The sequence below is a fragment of the Anabrus simplex genome, chromosome 1 (assembly GCF_040414725.1).
Source record: "Anabrus simplex isolate iqAnaSimp1 chromosome 1, ASM4041472v1, whole genome shotgun sequence".
Taxonomy (NCBI): Eukaryota; Metazoa; Arthropoda; class Insecta; order Orthoptera; family Tettigoniidae; genus Anabrus; species Anabrus simplex.
In genome coordinates, this window is record NC_090265.1 from 829,732,624 (window position 1) to 829,751,299 (window position 18,676).

The 18,676-nt window shown below is 38.8% G+C and overlaps 1 long non-coding RNA gene across 1 annotated transcript; it reads left to right on the forward strand.

Annotated features, from left to right (window-relative positions):
• The first annotated feature begins 16,916 nt into the window (after positions 1-16,916).
• Positions 16,917-18,294, forward strand: LOC136857594 (uncharacterized). Its single transcript, XR_010858549.2, has 3 exons — positions 16,917-17,150; positions 17,471-17,630; positions 17,918-18,294. It is a non-coding gene; the product is annotated as an uncharacterized lncRNA (long non-coding RNA).
• The last annotated feature ends 382 nt before the right edge of the window (positions 18,295-18,676 follow it).

Genomic DNA, 18,676 nt, shown 5'->3' on the forward strand with positions numbered 1-18,676 from the left:
AGATTTGATCCACGAAAAATGGTATACAACGTTATCTTGTTCCGTTTGGAGCAGCAATAGGTTTACATGCTTCCTTGCAGAACCCTCTAATTTCTTTGTAATGTAAATAGGTACAATTGTAAACGGTTGATTGCTATCTTGTCCTGCATACATCCACTTTCCATTTTCATACATTACTCCATACACATTCACTGATATATCGTTTTGGTTTTCAAATTTAGACAACTTTTGCATTTCCATAGGAAATGAAATTCCTTCTAAGTTTAAAACACTTCTATAGTGTGGATATGATGATCGACGCTCGGTATGCGTTCTTGCTGGGTTAAGAGCAGCTACAATTGACCATGCAAAACAGTCATCATCGTTGCATTGTACATTAACAACAGCTTTCTTATCCCGTATGGCTTTAGTTAATTTCAAATGGTGACCCGCATTAAATCCTACATATGAATTTATGTTTATTCGCAGTTCTAACAGCGACTTAAGAGCCCACCCAGAATCTCTCTCTGGATAGCGACTCAATTTGGTTAAGGTCTCTTGCACAACATTTTCTTCATACCAGTCTCGTAAATCTGTTGCAATAGTAATAATATGATTTTTGGTGTTGGTGTGAAGTTTAGTTGTCTGATCCGAACTAGGCAATATGTGTTCAGATATCAATGATGTGTTTACTTTAAGCGCACTACTTTCTAACGCTTTTTGCACATACTTTTTAAACCATATGTAACACCTTTCCAAAAACAATTTAGGATCCTTCAACTCACAACTATTTCTAATTGACCCTGTAAACATACGCGTCCTGTAACTAGTTTCTAGTAATGTCCAAGCCATACAACATTTTTCTACTCTTACAGTTACTTTGCTTAAACAATTGTTTTGTATACAATTCTTTAGACTGTCAACTAGATTTACCCAATATGTATTCAATTCATTTGTATTTTCAATTAACGTGGGTTCATAGATTGAAAGATGAGTTGATGGAATAACGTCTACAGACACATTCAACCCTCTGTCCAAACCACATTGTTCTAACATACTCTCTACGGAGGTGTATGTGTCACTTAAAAATTCTTCAAATTTATGATTGTTTGTTACATTATCCAAAGAAAAGGAAAGTTCTTCTGACAACCTCAAACGTTTTGGTTCCATCATTGTTTACCTAATTTCTCTATTTTTAATAAAAAAACAGCAATAACAGTTATGTACTTCCGCATGAATCCACCATTGTGGAAGGAATGTATAATGCTACTAGAACAAGGAATTAGTTTCAAATCACACTTGTTCTCAAGACTTCATAACAAATGCTAATGATATACCTTACTGTACATATCAATAAACATTAATACATTTGACATAATTTCTTTACTTTAAATAGACAGTAATGACAGTTGCTGTACACAGTATGTACATCCGTATTGTAGTTCAATAACTGTTTTTGAATCCACGAATACGGGGAATGTATAACGTCACAAGAACAGTGAATTAGTTCGGAATCACACTCATCTTGAAGACTGCATAACAAATGCTGTTGATATATCTTACTGTACATATCAGTAAACACTATCACATTCGATTCAAACCTTAGAGTTTTGTAGTTATAACCAGAAATTATTAAAAAATGAGCATTTTTATCCAACCCTGGAGTCTGTAATATCACACGTAACACACACTCATCAACATTTTTCCTGTGCTCTTGATAGTATTCTTTCGAAGAATCTGATGTGTATACAGTAAACGTTAAGGGTGTAATATTGTTTAACCAACAGTCTTCTTCTTCTTCTGCCTTACAACCCTCAAGACATGAAGAAACTATAACTAACTGTTCGATTCCTTCTCTCTGTCTTACACTTATATGCTTATATTTCATATTTTAGACACACATATAAACAAAAAACAGCTTAGGCACACATATAAACACAGCTAAAAAACTATGGTAGATAAAACATAGGTAGGGAAGATTCTAGCGCCTTCTCCTCCTCAGCAGACTACCCTTCCCCCTATACACACATGAACAATGTTAGAATATTAAAGCAAACATTTTAAAGTTTCTATTTAACAAAATCTACCTCGTTACGTGAATTTATTTTGCCTTTATATATAAGCTTCAATCCCCTTTGATTTAATTCCTCCACGTCGTTATCGGTTAGTTCTTGGTACTGAGCTGGTAAAAATACTGATGTTGCCACCTCTTCGTCACCAGATTTCTCTAAAATATCTGCAACAATTCGCCTCCCGTACCGAGTTTTAACAGCTCGGTACGAGAGTACATTGTAAACTTCATTGACCGCTAATTGACCTAGCGGTCTATACTCGCTTCCTCTTGATTTGGATAAAGTAGAAAGTTTCTTCAACAAGTCCATTACTTGATGACAAACAGTTAAATCACACTCTGAAACCAAAAAAAAAGAAATCCTAATATTATCCTCTCTATTCCATCAAGTTATAACTTACTACATTGGGTTACAAAGAAACAGAGAGAAAAAACTTACCAAAAGATTAGGTGTGAATCAAATCTCTGGTCAATCCCGAACAGCGCGAGCAGCAATCAAGGATATATGTAATAGATCACTGATGTACACAAGCAAGGTCGCAGAACCAGCGAATACGTTTCCACAAACGAATGTTGGCTATATATATACTAAACTCATCGCAGCAGGAGAGCGCACGTGCAAACCAACTCAGCGGGAGGGCGCACGTGCATGCATGTTTAAAAATAGGAGACAAAGGAGGCTGGCTCAGCGGGAGAGCGCACGTGCAAACCAACTCAGTGGGAGAGCGCACCTGCCACACACAGCTGCACAAAAGAACAAAGGAAGCGGGGGGAACGAGGCTGACTCAGCTGGGGGAGCGAGGGGAGGGGAACGAGGCTGACTCAGCGGGAGGGGAGCGCGCACCTGCCACACACACACAGCTGCACAAAGGGGGGAAACGTAACCCCCCTCCGCCAAGGGGGTGGAGGCCACACCCCGCCCCCACCACCCTGCACGCGCGCGCGCACGCACGCTCACCTCCCCCCACAGAGACAGACCAACACACCCACCCTCCCCCACCTCCACCAATCAGAGCAAAGCCCCGCCCCCACCCACCAATCAGAGCAAAGCCCCGCCCCCAACCACCCACCAATCAGAGCACAGGCCACGCCCACACCCCCACCCCCAACCAATCAGAGCACAGACCACGCCCCCCGCCCACCCCCCACCCCAAAGTGGATCAGAACCGGCGTCACACCACTACTCTAGGCCTTTCCTATCCCATCGTCGCCATAAGACTTGTCTGTATCGGTGCGACGTAAGGCAAGTTGTAAGAAAACCTCAGAGTGCTCCATGAAAACGTTATACTTTACCAACAATAAGCATATACAGTACTTCAGTGTAAATTTAATATTAAAGATTTCTATATTGGATATATAATTCGGAATTTTTAAAAATAATGCGCATAGCTATGACACATTCAAATGTTTATTTAACACACATTGTTCTACGCTGCTATTAGATCCGTAGCTTTTAATGGCCAGCGTCAAGACCTCCATTTCAGAACGTCATAGGTTCGATTCCCGGCCGGGTCGCTTTTTAACTGCGTCTAGTTAACTTAATTAGGGGACTGGGTGGATTTTTTTGCTAGTGATTTAAAGTCTCATTAACGCATGTTCAGGGCTGCCGACAGTGGGATTCAAACCCACCATCTGCCGCATGCAAGCTAACAGCTGCGTGACCCTAACCGCATGGCCAACTAACTCGGTACTCGTAATATTTAATATATCCCTCCACATGTTTTTGGCGTTAGGAAGGGCATCCGGCCGTAAAGCAGGCTCAAGTCCACATGTGCTGCACAGTTGGCACCCGACTTCACAAGGATGTGGGAAAAACGGAAGGAGAATAGAAAAATTCCATGTCACTATTGCTTTCCTACTGCATCTGTTATAGCTGTACACATTATTTTTAAAAATTCAGAAATGTTTGTTTGTTTGTTTGTTTGTTTAAAGGGGCCTAATTCTAGGTCATCGGCCAAATTCAGAATGAGTAGGCCTATCCAATCTAGAAATCTTTAATATTAAAGTTTCACTGAAGTACTGTATAGGCTTATTGTTGGTAATATATAACGGCTTTCATGGAGCCCTTGAGAGTGCGTGGTCTGTAGAGTATTATATTCACGGTATCCCCTGCTTGTCGCAAGAGGCGGCTAAAATGGGTCCCTGGGACTTTCAGCTTGGGAGAGTGGGTTGGCGACCACGAGGCCCTTAGCTGAGTCCTGGCATTGCTTCCACTTAGTTGTGCCAGACTCCACGCTTTCATCAGTCCTGTCGAACCTCTCTTGATCAACTCTTGTTCATTTCCGACCCCGGCGGTATATCTGCGAATGCTACGGAGTCTTTCATTTCCACGCCCTTTGTGACCTTTGTCTTTCTTTGGCCGATTCCTTCACTTGTTGAAGTGTCGGACATCTTCCTGTAATCAGTTTGTTAGGCGTTGATGGTTGCTCAGTTGTATTTTCTCTTAAAGCAATAAACACCACCACCTTCTTACTGCCACGGAGGTGTAAACAGAAATAGAGATAATTACAAGGTTTGGGTTGAAAACTAAAGTAACTAAAGTAATTGGGGAACATGGAACTGTTGCCGAGAAGTTTGGAAGTAGGAGAAAGGGAAGAGGTAGGAAAGGGAAATGTGGAGTAGTGGATAGGAAAAGACAGGTAGAACAGGGTCATGCGATGGAGAAAAGGGAGGAGGAAGTAGCTTCTGCAGCTGTCAGGAAAGATAGGACTGACCAGGAGGGGAGGGGATCAAATGAGGTGGGTAGGGTTGAGGCTCTGGTCATGGGGGATTCTATCATTAGACATGTCGGGAACGTGTGTGGAGGAAAGGGTACCAGGATAGAGTGTTATCCAGGAATTAGGTTAAGACAGATGTTGAAGAAAGTAGAAGAGAAGGAGGAGGGAAAGGAGAAAGTGGTAGTGTTTCACGTCGGTACTAACAACGTAAGACAAGCAGGTATAAGTACCAACATAGTTGGGGATGTGTGGGATCTGGTAAATGCAGCACGGATAAAGTTTAAGGAAGCGGAGATTGTTATCAGTGGAATACTGTGTAGGAGGGATACTGACTGGAAGGTGATTGGGGATTTAAATGAGACTATGGAGTGGGTATGTGGGAAACTGGGAGTGAAATTTCTAGATCCTGATGGGTGGGTACGAGATAGGGATCTGCGCTCAGATGGCCTTCACTTAAACCGCAGTGGTACATATAAGTTAGGAAATTTGTTTAGAAGGGTTATAGGGAGGTACATTCAGGGAAAGAGGGTGCGCTAGGCAGCGGTGTTAAGGGAACAGAGAACTGGAAATCAAGTAGGGGTGACATAAAACTGTTAGTGCTCAACTGTAGAAGTATTGTAAAGAAAGGAATAGAATTAAGTAATTTAATAGACATATACTTACCAGATATTGTAATAGGAGTTGAATCATGTCTGAGAAATGATATAATGGATGCAGAAATTTTCTCACGGAACTGGAGGGTGTATCGTAGAGATAGGATAGGAAAGGTAGGAGGGGGAGTATTCATTCTCGTGAAAGAAGAATTTGTAAGCAACGAAAAAGTTAAAGATGACAAGCAAGAAATTCTAGGGGTAAGGCTCATTTCTAAAGATAATAAGCAACTAGATGTCTTTGGAGTGTACAGACCAGGAAAGGGTAACGCAGATGCTGATTCAGAATTATTTGATAAGATAATCAGCTATGTGGGAAACGATAAGGAAAGGAACGTGATCGTAGCGGGTGATCTCAATTTACCAAATGTCAATTGGGAAGGTAATGCGAACGACAGGAAGCACGGCCAACAAATGGCAAATAAGTTAATATGGGAAGGGCACCTGATTCAGAAAGTGATGGAACCCAACTAGAGGGAAGAATATTCTGGATGTGGTGCTGGTAAAACCAGATGAGCTCTATAGAGAAACCGAAGTAATAGATGGTATTAGTGATCACGAAGCTGTTTTTGTGGTAATTAAAATACGTGTGAAAGAAAGGAAGAGATTAAAATTAGGACTGTTAGGCAGTACCATATGGCTGATAAAACAGGCATGAGGGAGTTTTTAATAAGCAACTATGATCGGTGGAAAACGGTAAATAAAAATGTAAACAGACTCTGGGATGGGTTTAAAGCAATTGTTCAGGAATGTGAAAATAGGTTTGTACCTTTAAAGGTGGTAAGGAATGGTAAAGATCCACTATATTATAACAGGGAAATAAAGAGACTAAAAAGGAGGTGCAGGTTGGAAAGAAATAGAGTTAGAAATGGCTGTGGAAGTAAGGAGAAATTGAAGGAACTTACTAGGAAATTGAATCTAGCAAAGAAGTCAGCTAAGGATAACATGATGGCAAGCATAATTGGTGACCACACTAATTTTACTGAAAAGTGGAAGCGTATGTATAGGTACTTTAAGGCAGAAACAGGTTCCAAGAAGGACATTCCAGGAATAATTAATGAACAAGGGGAGTGTGTATGCCAGGATCTTCAAAAGGCAGAAGTATTCAGTCAGCAGTATGTACAGATTGTTGGTTACAAGGATAATGTCCAGATAGAGGAGGTGACTAATACTAAAGAAATATTAAAATTTACCTATGACAGCAATGACATTTACAGTAAGATACAAAAGTTGAAAACTAGAAAAGCTGATGGAATTGATAAGGTTTCGGGGGATATACTAAAGGCAATGGGTTGGGATATAGTACCATATCTGAAGTACTTGTTTGATTTTTGTTTGCATGAAGGAACTTTACCAAATGAATGGAGAATTGCTATAGTAGCCCCTGTATATAAAGGAAAGGGTGATAGGCATAAAGCTGAAAATTACAGGCCAGTCAGTTTGACATGCATTGTATGTAAATTTTGGGAAACAGTCTTTCTGATTATATAAGACATGTTTGCAAAATTAATAATTGGTTTGACAGAAGGCAGTTTGGGTTTAGGAAAGGTTATTCCACTGAAGCCCAACTTGTAGGATTCCAGCAAGATATAGCAGATATCCTGGATTTAGGAGGTCAGTTGGACTGTATTGCGATTGACTTATCTAAGGCATTTGATAGGGTAGATCATGGGAAACTACTGGCCAAAATGAGTGCAATTGGACTTGACATAAGTGTGACTGAATGGGTGGCTCTGTTTCTAGAAAATAGAACTCAGTGAATTACAGTAGGTGAAGCTTTATCTGTCACTGTAAAAATTAAGAGGGGAATTCCTCAAGGCAGTATTATTGAACCTTTATGTTTTCTTATACATATCAATTATATGTGTAAAGAAGTGGAATCAGGGATAAGGCTTTTCGCAGATGATGTTATTCTGTACAGAGTAATAAATAAGTTACAAGATTGTAAGCAACTGCAAAATGACCTCGATAATGTTGTGAGATGGGCAGTAGGCAATGGTATGATGATAAATGGGGATAAAAGTCAGGTTGTGAATTTCACAAATTGGAAAAGTCCTCTCAGTTTTAACCCTTTGGCACTCAGCCTATATACAGGAGTTTGCTCGAAGACACTCAGACTAATTTCTGTCATTTTCCAAACCGACTTACAAAAAATCAACACGTAAAGAGTTTAACACACATTAAAATAAAATAAATCACACTAATACAGGAAACTATGAGCATTTCAGAAATGAACATACCTAAAACGTATTGTTATTGGTAAAGCCAGAAAAAGATTTTAAATTTTGAAAATAAATTTAAAAAATAATTTTTGATTTTCAATGGCTGAAAAATCAGACATTATTGCGTATTCCTTCTTTACTCTTAGACGTGAAAGAAAGAACATTTATTTCTGATTAATTTGATATCAATATGATGTGTGTGCTGCAATTCATTCATGAAGCATGGCACATAGTTATTCACTGTACATGTAACGGTCATCGATGTCAGGTCCTCGCGGTCCGATGCACGGTGAGCAGCTGTGACTGTGTCATTTCCCACATAATGCGAATCACTTTCGGCAAAAGAAGGTCATTATCACTGTCTAAATCATCTGAAAATTCAAGGATATCGGCCTCATTCGGCCTTGAATATGGTCTAGCCATTACGATAAAAAGATGAGGCAAGCACGTGCAACAACGGAGTTATGAAATGGAGTAAAATTATAGTTTGCGAAGTACAGCGAACACACGATATACCAAAGAAACGAAATATACTCTTAACTAAACTCATATCAAGATCAAATTGTTGTATTCATAAGCCAACCAAAACAGATCCACGCAATAACAACTTCAAATAACCACAACATAAACATTCACGGTCAACAGATTTCATTTGTCGAAAATAAAAATATTTTGTAGGGCTGGTGGATATATCTGTAGAGTAAAACGCAAATTCAACGTTTTAAGGTACCGTCACGATCAACTGTTACGATTTAACAGCCACGGAAATGACGAAAATGCCTAAATAGGACAGAGCCGATATATCGGCGCCGTGAGTGTTTTCGCCATAACCTCTCGCGCCGATAGATCGGCGCGCTGAGTGTGAAAGGGTTAATTACTGCGTTGATCGGGTGAAAGTTCCCTTTGGGGATCATTGTAAATACCCCTAGGTATAAATATAAGGAAAGATCTTCATTGCGGTAATCACATAAATATGATTGTAAATAAAGGGTAAAGATCTCTGCACATGGTTATGAGAGTATTTAGGGGTTGTAGTAAGGATGTAAAGGAGAGAGCATATTTGCCTCTGGTGAGACTTCAACTTGAGTATGGTTCCAGTGTATGGGACCCTTACCAGGATTACTTGATTCAGGAACTGGAAAAGATTCCAAAGAAAAGCAGCTCGATTTGTTCTGGGCGATTTCCGACAAAAGAGGAGCGTTAAAAAAATGTTGCAAAGTTTGGGCTGGGAAGACTTGGTAGAAAGGAGACGAGCTGTTCGACTAAGAAGTGATATGTTCCGAGCTGTCAGTGGAGAGATGGCGTGGGAGGACATCAGTAGACGAATAAGTTTGGATGGTGTCTTTAAAAGTAGGAAAGATCACAGTATGAAGATAAAGTGGGAATTCAAGAGGACACATTGGGGCAAATATTCGTTTATAGGAAGGGGAGTTAGGGATTGGAATAACTTACCACGGGAGATGTTCAAAAATTTCCAATTTCTTTGCAATCATTTAAGAAAAGGCTAGGAAAACAACAGATAGGTAATCTGCCACCTGGGCGACTGCCCTAAATACAGATCAGTAGTGATTGATTGATTGATTGATTAATTGATTGATTGATTGATTGATTGATTGATTGATTGATTGATTGATTGATTGATTGATTGATTGATTGATTGATTGATTGATTGATTGATTGATTGATTTCTAGGGAGATAACTAGCTATTCACTAATAAAAGCTGTGTATATTTTCTTTGTACAATTTTATTATTTACTGAGAACTGATATCTAACCGAATATTCGTTTTACTTTAATAATAAAGTTACACAGAATTTTAAACATATCGTTTGCTGTCATGAAATGAATGAATATTCTTTATTTACAGAGAGTTTCCCAAGGATTCAGCCTGAAGACACAACACTAACAGAACAGTTCTGAATAAAATTATTTTATGGCATATTCCTATCCCGCTGAAGTTCAGCATTATGTTTCTGACAAAGTGATATTTACAGTAGTATCAAATTTATTGTGTAGGCGTACTTTATACTTATATTTCTGAAGAAAAAACTTCGAATTTTAAAATATACTTCCAGTGATTTTCAAAAATTTTCAATAATTATTACTACTGGGGATGATCTCATGTCATCATTTATAAAATGCGCACGATAGTGAATGTGTATATGTCAGTACTTACTTAAATTATGACATTAATGCGAGTCCCATTGCTCGCACAACCTCTGGCCTCTACCGGGTGCTGGAGTAGATATAGCTGAGACGGGCAACGCGTACCCAGCGGTATTCAAACAGTTCGGCAAACGTTTGATCGCCCTGGCCACTCACTGGCCTAGCAGGGGGTGATTTATGACGGCAGTGGGCTTTAAAACGGAAGTTCGCATTCCCCTTCAGAAATCCCTACAGCTCTGTTGCCAATGCACCTCTGGTTAAATACACGTCAGTCTCCTTTTTCAGCTCAGACAATTCACACTTGCTTTGTTCGCTGTTTGAAAGTTTTGAATTATTTCTTTGCTTCGTTAATTAATATTTGTGAAGTGTGTTGCTTTTCACTTCCCTTCATGCAGTAATGTGGAGGCCGTGGGAATCACACCTGGAAATTATCGCATCAGAAAATCCTGAATTAAATCTGCCAGTGCACGCAAACGATCCTCAACCGAGCACCAATAGTTGTGATATTCGACCGAGTAGTACTGGTTCTGTGTCCGCGAGTGATACTCAGCCGAGTAGTGGTTCCGCGCCCGTGAGTGACACTCAGCCGGGTAGCAGTGGTTCCGTGCCCGCGAGTGATATTCAACCGAGTAGCAGTGGTTCCGTGCCCGCGAGTGATACTCAGCAGGGTAGCAGTGGTTCCGCGCCCGCGAGTGACACTCAGCCGGGTAGCAGTGGTTCCGTGCCCGCAAGTGATATTCAACCGAGTAGCAGTAGTTCCGCGCCCGCGAGTGATACTCACCTGGGTAGTAGTCGTTCCGCGGAGAAAAGAAAGGCGACTAAAACTGTAAGTAAGCAAAGTCAACGGCCTGTATGTAACGCATACAAATACGTTATGAAGAACAACGTTCGCAAGAGTTATATTTCTGAGACAGCTAAAATGTTGAAACTTAACAGGAAAACTATAAGTAAAATAGTAAAGAGGGGACCTACAACTCCGAAAAAGTAATAATAATAGGGTTATCTTTATAAAGTTGATGATTTTTGCTGTGACTTGGTGAGACGCAAGGTATATACAAATACAGTAGAGACAATACGCGACACTGAGCGAGATATCGAGGGACAGCCATTGGAGCTCACTCTAGCGGATAGACCTGAACGGTACTGATTCTGTCATAAGACCACGTGTATTTTTGTGTGAAGTTTTTGGTGTTATTTATGCGTTTTCAGTGAGTTGACATAATTAAATAGTAGCGTGTGTCATTCCTTGATATCTCCTCTCAACATGAGGGGAAAGGTATGTGCTGTGTTTGGCTGCAGTAATTACGAAGTAGAGAAAAATGCACGGTCGTTCTTCAGATTCCCTCGTGACAAGAACATGTAAGTAATATTGTGTTTGCATATATATTCTTCCAGTGACAGAGATTTTTATAGTACTTCATAATCTTCTGATCTGCTCGACCCATGTTTTAACGGGCTTAAAATATAATACGCATATTTTATTGTATAGTGCAGCAGTTAACCTTCAATACCGGTACCGATGTGTTGTTGTAGGTGCGATCTGTGGGTTTTGAAATGTCACAGAAGCGATTTGGATAAAGTGTACAAGAAAGAAGGGACGTTACGCTTGTATAAGAATTACAAGATCTGTTCAGATCATTTCCAGGCCAGCGACTTTAAAAATCCTCGACTATACAGCCAAGGGCATGTTACATTTTTACTCTAATTGTACGTAAATATTACTCAAAGCATCACTATCAACAACATTTTCAAACTTTTCTTTCTTTTGTCTTTCTTCTCAGATTAAAGCCGGGATTTTATAGATTTTCTTTCTGTTAGTAGGCTTCATGTTAAGAGGAAAATTGTCCAGCTATTAAATGTTAATTCATTGCATCGTATGTGTAAGGGATGTGCCGATATTTTTATTGACAAATGTCTTAATGTGATGATACAATGTTTTTAAATGAGGAAGAAAGACAAATCCAACGGTAAGATTTCAGGCAGGTATGCTAAAGCTAAAAAAGTAATGCATAAATGAAAGATCAAGCCATTTCACAGCAGTCCATTTCACACCTTGTTTATATGTCTAATTTCAGTCTTTGAATAATAACCTTTTAAATAATTCTTCATTCATTTATCCAGAATTGGTTTAGCAACTTCGAAGTTAATATCTCAATACCACTTTCTTTCTAGACGTAATTTATTTATCCATTTCCGTATATACCTTTCCATTGATATTTGAATTTAGTGCGATTTGTTCAGGTCAAGTCACTAGGAGCGCCACCGTCGAATTGTCTCCCATTTTAGCAAGGCGAAATCCGTAAGTGTCGTGTATTGTCTCTACTGTATTTGGTATATACATTCTTTACTGAAGGTAAGTCACCAACCGTACAGGAACTGTTAAAACAAAATATGACAACTTTGCTTTTGACAGCGCTCACTTGCCTTTTAAACGACACGCGCCCCTTGTGTCCAGAGGAAAGGAACCGACTGACAACCCTCATTATCACTAGGGCGAGCAGACTGACAACCCTCATTATTACCAGGGTGGCCCAAGTTTCGAGATCAGAAGATACCGCATGGGTATGCGTTGAGCGTTAGGACTATACTGTTTCTTGTCGGAGTGGAGTCGGCTATGTTCGGCTTTGCGTGACGTCACGCGTGGTGCTAGATGGCGGTGAATCTTAGGCCTCCCGGTAGCGTAATTTACCACAGTGTTTCATCTCTATCCTCTTTTGATAGGACGTAGCAGCATGACGTCACACGAGGATCGTATTTGTATTGCTAGGCCTTCTCTATAGGTGGTGTTGGGTTCTATTTACAACTAGGGTACATTTTTGTTTTCCAATTATGATCATCACTTGCTTGATATGAGCTAACCTAACCTTATGACATTTTATCCAGGTGACTGAACGCACTTCTTTTAAATAATGTCAACAGACATGCTGACTTTCCTTGAAACAATCATATTTACCAAATCTATGTACCAGTTTTCTAAATTTGAAATTATTCTTGACCGCTAAATTGTTTTCCCAATATGATTACTTATCATAACTACCGCTGAATGATATGCTAAGTTTCATAATTTTCCTTGCCAAGCAAAAATCTTCTAATAGCCTAACTGTACTTTATTTGACTACTTCAATCATATGACATAACCTCAGAAAATAAAAATCTTTGACAGAATTCCAATTCTATTCATTCTTAATTGATTACGGTACCTCTCTCATCTAAAAAATATATGCCCAACTCTGAATGTAGTATAGTTCTCCTTTAATGTATATTCACTTCTTTAAATCCACCGAACAGCTTAATTATGACTACTGACATCAATATTGATCATTTCAACCATATACCGGTACTCTGTTTACTATCATATGAAACACACATATGGGATGTTTATCATGGCTAACTCCTGTCATATATAACTTTATTTCATGAATAAGGCTTAAATAAGATGGACTTGGCTTTACATTCTCTAATCTAGGTTAGATATGTCAACATTATTCTTCTTTGCTCCTTCGATGGGATTTCTTTTCATCTCAGTACTGCCTGTACAAGATCCAGCCTTAAGCTACACATACCGTATTTTGCATTAATTCCAGCTCTTCTGTGCCTGCCTCACATCAATTCTCTTCAACGATTATTCATTTCCTTCAGTACAATACGTAGGTCACTTATTTCAACCATAATACTTAATGTAGCCAATTCCTCTTAAATATCTTAATCTCTTCTCATAGACACATTTCCTTCAGCATAGACTACTCAAATAAAACTATCTTCACTTTACTGGATCACATATTATCTCATCATGATGATATCTAACTTCCTAGTCTACCATAATATTCCTTCCTCCTTGTTTTCCCATTGACAAAAACAACATATATCTACTGCGTATCATTCTGATTTTCAAATACTCGTTAGGTTACTCGATCCATTCATAACATCCACTTCTCAGTAATAGATCTTTTTCTGTCGTAGTAAATTCTACCATTCTACCTATTCCTGACATCAATAACACGATTACCATAGTTATTGCATCGTGTTTTCGTTTATACACACTGTCCGTTATTCCAAACTACATATCGATTCTAACATATCTTATTCACGAGAGCTTGACTCTGAGGTTACACTTCACTGAATATATCAACACTACAGGTACGTATATACCTTAGGCTACAATTTCCAAACATTGTTTTGCATTAATCAATTAAGAATTGCAACTTAGGAATACTTAGCTTATCATTCTCCGGTCCAGGACAATTCATCAGCCATGCAATCTAGGGCTGCTCCACTCGGCCAGTTGGGAACCAAAAATCAGCTGGTTTCACATTCCGCTAAGGTGGGCTGGATCCATCATGACGTATACATCTGCAAGACTGCACATCTAGTTGCACATGTGCCGTTCTTCAGGCAGAGATTAAGTTAACAGAATACAAATAAGAGATATGGGAATTCGTATCGATATTTTTAATATGTTTACAATCTATAATTGCTTTTCTGATTTCAATATCCAATGAAAACTTCTTTCAATTGTACTATGTTAGATTCAATACTGCTTCAGTCTCTATTTTATATATAAGAGAGCTAGGAAAAGTTATTCCACTGAAGCTCAACTTGTAGGATTCCAGCAAGATATAGCAGATATCTTGGGTTCAGGAGGTCAAATGGACTGTATTGCGATTGACCTGTCTAAAGCAATTGATAGGGTGGATCATGGGAGACTACTGGCAAAAATAAGTGCAATTGGACTAGACAAAACAGTGACTGAATGGGTTGCTATATTTCTAGAGAACAGATCTCAGAGAATTAGAGTAGGTGAAGCTTTATCTGACCCTGTAATAATTAAGAGGGGAATTCCTGGAACTTTATGTTTTCTTATATGTATAAATGATATGAGTAAAGAAGTGGAATCAGAGGTAAGGCTTTTTGCAGATGATGTTATTCTGTATAGAGTAATAAATAAGTTACAAGATAGTGAGCAACTGCAACGTGACCTCGATAATGTTGTGAGATGGACAGCAGGCAATGGTATGTTGATAAATGGGATTAAAAGTCAGGTTGTGAATTTCATAAATAGGAAAAGTCTTCTAAGTTTTAATTACTGCGTTGATGGGGTGAAAGTTCCTTTTGGGGATCATTGTAAGTATCTAGGTGTTAATATAAGGAAAGATCTTCGTTGGGGTAATCCCATAAATGGGATTGTAAATAAAGGGTAAAGATTTCTGCACATGGTTATGAGGGTGTTTAGGGGTTGTAGTAAGGATGTAAAGGAGAGGGCATATAAGTCTCTGGTAAGACCCCAACTAGAGTATGGTTCCAGTGTATGGGAGCCTCACCAAGATTACTTGATTCAAGAACTGGAAAAAATCCAAAGAAAAGCAACTGGATTTGTTCTGGGTGATTTCCGACAAAAGAGGAGCGTTACAAAAATGTTGCAAAGTTTGGGCTGGGAAGAACTGAGAGAAAGAAGACGAGCTGCTCGACTAAGTGGTATGTTCTGAGCTGTCAATGAAGAGATGGCGTGGAATGGCATTAGTGGACGAATAAGTTTGAGTGGCGTCTTTAAAAGTAGGAAAATCACAATATGAAGATAAAGTTGGAATTCAAGAGGACAAATTGGGGCAAATATTCTTTTATAGGAAGGGGAGTTAGGGACTGGAATAACTTACCAAGGGAGATGTTCAATAAATTTCCAATTTCTTTGAAATAATTTAAGAAAGGGCTAGGAAAACAACAGCTAGGGAATCTGCCACCTGGGCGACTGCCCTAAATGCAGATCAGTATTGATTGATACAGTAGAAGTCCGTTATAGCGAGAGTTCACAACAGCGAAAAATTTACTCGCTATAACGGATTGTCGTTATATTCGATTTTTGTATAAAAGTCGGAAAACCCTGCATGCACTTTAAAATCGGTATGAAACGGCAATCCGTTTGTTCAAAACTTGCGTTTCCGCAGATGATATCCACACTCCGGCTTACTTGTTTGTTATTTTTCGTAATCCGATACTACGTGAAAATGTATGTTTAATTTCATTCTGAAAAAAATATAGTTCCGTATTTCTCCGAATCCAAGATGAACCCCACTTTTTCCTTCAAAAAATTTAAATCAGGCTCAAAAATAAGTTTGTAAAATCATACAGGCCTACGCATTTTTAGACTATTTTTAGACGCCGAACATTGACTTGCGTCACGCCGTATTTTTTTTTTCTTTTTTTTTTTTGCGGCTGCACAATTATTCTTTATTTCCGCGGGTTAAAGGACCATTAACTTAACATTGGCATCATAATATCGAAGAGAACGAGAACTCGTTGAAAATTTTCTGGCAATACCTATTCCATGCGTCTCTACAATACAACGATCCGTCGGGAAATTATTCTTGCTGTCTATAAAACTGTTACTTTTACACAGCGTCAGATATAACCGGCTACCGCTACACGCACGTCTCGCTTGTCGGGTGCGCCCACATTCAACGGCTAGCGATGTATAGGCCTAATCGCGAACGTTAAAAGTCAACAAATGAGTTTATTGCGCCACGGTATGGCCAACCGAACCTTGCGTTTTTCGTGCTCATACCTCACAATATCATCATCGACTTCTTTAAAGCGTCCTTGTTGCGGACCACTGAATGCATTTTTGTACAGTACCGTACGCATTTTTTGGCTCTTTGACTTCACGCTAACTCCAAATATTGGCTTTAGGTAGGCCTGTGCCGTATTTTCTTGCGGCTGCACAATTTTTCTACATTTCCGAGTGTTTAATAAACATTAACTTAAAACTGGCACCATAATATCGACTAGAACCCGTTGAAAATTTGCCGGCAATACCTTTTCCACGTATCTTTACAATACGACTATCCATCACGAAAATATTCCTGCTCTCTATAAACTTATTTTTACTAAGCGTCAAGTACAATAGACGCGTTATGACACTGCCACTGAGTAGATATGGTTTTTCTAAGAATTTGAAGGGTCGCATGTTTTGATGCCATTCTGCAGATTTGAGAAACACACAGGCACTGTACACAGGCTGTCACACAGGCTCGATCGAACGACTGCGATCAACCGACTAAGAAAACAAACCTACAGAGGGCAGTGACACCAGTCACACAGCATCGATCGTCAGCGATCAACTACAAGCGATGAAGATCGACTGGTTTGTGAAAACAAACGTGTCCGTTTTTCAGTCGCAGTCGTTCGATGATGGCGGACGCAACATAGTCATCTGTTGATGAAATCGAAACATTAATTTGCTTAGTGTATGAAAACAAAGTGGTGTATAATCCTAGACTCCCTGGATATAGTAATAGGGAGACCGTGAATTTTGTATGGCATTCTATAGCGTCGAGAACTGGGACAAAAACTGGTAAGTAATTATTATATTTTTACGATTATCTTATGAATAGTGTTATCATAGATTATTTATTGATAAAATATATTATACGGAATAGATTGGTAAAAAAAGTTATACTAGGAGAACTAGTAATTATCATTCTTGTAACTTAATTGAAGAAATGTTTGGAAAACATAAGCAGTGCTTTCCTAACCTCCATCTCGTACCGGTACCTAATGAAATGAATAGGCCTACCATTGTTCGCTTTAATGACAAATAAGTGTAGGCCTATGCCATAAGTAGGCCTAACATGTATATTTTCTTTGTCACAATATTCTGATTCATTGTTTCAGGAAAAAAGTTGTGCCAAAACAAGGCAAATTCTGAAGGCTGGATATCGAACTTGGAGAGATAACATCCTCCCTCTCCTCCCAGGTTCTGCTGTACAGAAAACATAAAATGGGTCTACTTCAATGCTCTCAACTTTCTGGAACTCTTCATTGCTGGAAAAAGGTACAATTCTGTAATATTTATTTTTAAAAGTAGGCCTACACTACAGACCAGTGTTATAGTTGTGAAAGAGTGAGGGGAAGATTCAGTCTGTAGGCCATAAGTTCCACCCATCTGTTCATTAATTTATCAGATATAACTGAAAGTAATATAATATAATCCAACCTAACAATCATCTTACTAAAATAATTATTGAAAGTAACAATTTCTTAAGCAGAAGGCTTGTGTCCAGACTAAAATATAGCTCCAATTTAGAAGAATTGCATTAATATGTTGTTCATTTTTTTCAGTTCTGTAACAAACACATCTATGGAAGTGGCACCTGATGTGTGAGAGCCTTTTCACCAAGCTGAAATAGAGGAGGAGGAAGCAGAAATAATTTGTGTTGGAGGGGTCTTACTCCTACAGATCAGAAATTACTGAAGGGACTTCAACTTCCAGTCCAGTGGCTTCTGCTTCTACAAACAGCTCTGCCAGCAGTTAAAAATAAAAGAAACAGAAATGTGAAAGTGACAGTGATGTGTTAAGTGAATATTTAGAAAAGATACTGAAAACTGAGAAGAAAATGTAATCAGTGTTATTTTTAGTGTCTTTGTGATGACATGGAAAGAATGAGTGTACTAGGTCGAAGGGTTTTCAAAGTTAAAATTCAGGAACTGTTGTATACAGTGTTAGATCAAGAAAGAATCAAATAAAATTTATGTTCTTGAGAAATGTTCTACTTTTTTAATTAAATCAGTTTTTGTTATACTTATCTATCAATATTTATTTGAATCCTCAGTGAGTTATGTGTATTAGCACCTGATGGGAAAGAACCTTAACTCCAATTTTTTTAAATTATTAGCATTATTACAACATCTTAATTTGTATATTTTATGTGGTAGAACATGTATGGTTTACAAGGAAAGGAGTATTTTGAAATACATGTAGTAGGTCCCTTCTGTGTGTATGTAGTAAGCAGTTGTACAGCACAGGTGGTCTGAAACCAGACCGGCGTATTGATAGTTCTGTCCAAGAGCTGACTTCCTTCTTTTGGTACCTATACTGTT